Source organism: Octopus bimaculoides, chromosome 16 (genome assembly GCF_001194135.2).
Source record: "Octopus bimaculoides isolate UCB-OBI-ISO-001 chromosome 16, ASM119413v2, whole genome shotgun sequence".
NCBI classification, from domain to species: Eukaryota; Metazoa; Mollusca; class Cephalopoda; order Octopoda; family Octopodidae; genus Octopus; species Octopus bimaculoides.
Genome location: NC_068996.1, coordinates 30602455 through 30603697, shown reverse-complemented (window position 1 = coordinate 30603697; position 1243 = coordinate 30602455). Strand labels below are relative to the sequence as shown.

The window sequence follows — 1243 nt, the reverse complement described above, 5'->3', positions numbered from 1 at the left end:
TATATATTATAAACGAAATATGTATATGTGTATAATCATATATATATATATATATATATATATATATAATGCCAGTATGTATGCATAAATAGAAAGAAAGTTGCTCACCCAGTGGTGTGTTGACACACCTCCAGCTACTCCCACACCGTGTCCACATAGACAGTTCTACAAACTCCTTGCTCACGTACAGACGCACAGACAGATGATTTCCGCTTTCTCTGTAGCCTCAGTTCCTCTTTGGCGCTGTAGTGCGCATGCGTTCATGTAAGAAACTGCTTCCTGTTTGAATCTATGGAAGAACCAATTTTTATTTCTAATCCGACAGATGCATGATTAAAATAATATTTTATACCTGCCAACGTTCTCTCTTTTATTGAGTCCATCCGTATTTAACATAGTAAGATATAATTTGTGAGGGAGGAAATGATTTATACGCTATTTCTTGCCTAACTGGCGATATGAAGCGGCTTTGTTAACGTTTCCTGTGCTTTGTAGGTATATGTAGGATAACTACTAATATATATATTCTGTGTATGTGAGAGAGAAGACGTGTATCGTAGTGTTTAGGGGCGTTGGACTCACGATCGTGGTTTCGATTTCTGCACCAGGCGATGCGTTGTGTTCTTGAACAGAATACTTCATCTCTCATTGCTCTGCGATCATTCTGATATGCGGCACACCGTGCACCTGTACAGAAAATGTCTTTCCGATGGTAAAAGTAAGCGAGTGTACATTACAAGCATTTGATCACTATAAACAAATCAGCTGTGCAGGTTGTACAACAAGAAATTGCTGAACTTACATCTAAGGTGTGTGCTGGAATGTAAGAGAAAATTACAGGTTTAAATGTCACACATTTTTTTTAAATACCGAAAGTAATAGTTATAAACTATTTTAATCCGTTTATGTATTGACGTTACATAACCTTTGACAATGACAGTAGTTTATACTTTGGCATCACACGTGTATAAAAAAAATTGTTTTATTCAGTATCTTTAAAAAAAAAATTAACAAAATATCTAGAGTTTTCTTTTGAATTTTTTCTCTGGAATTTCTGCGATACTATGTGTGAGTATTTTTGTTTCTCGTCATCAGATGATAGGTGTCTGACGAGACATCGATACATCCATCAATGGATTATAATTACATAATTCACGACACGTATACTATTCTCTTACATATCCTGTGCAAAGCAAAGGCAATGCGTCTGTGAACTATTTCAATCGCAGATTTTATGCGAGAA

The 1243-nt window shown here is 35.6% G+C and overlaps 1 protein-coding gene across 1 annotated transcript in view; it reads right to left on the bottom strand.

The window, feature by feature from the left end:
- LOC106871429 (Golgi resident protein GCP60) overlaps positions 1 to 748 on the bottom strand; it is a 60155-nt gene extending 59407 nt beyond the window's left edge. Inside the window, exon 1 of the mRNA XM_014917879.2 lies at positions 109 to 748. The gene's annotated coding sequence lies outside the window, so the exon portion shown is untranslated. The remainder of the gene's footprint in view (positions 1 to 108) is intronic.
- Between the last annotated feature and the right edge of the window lie 495 nt (positions 749 to 1243).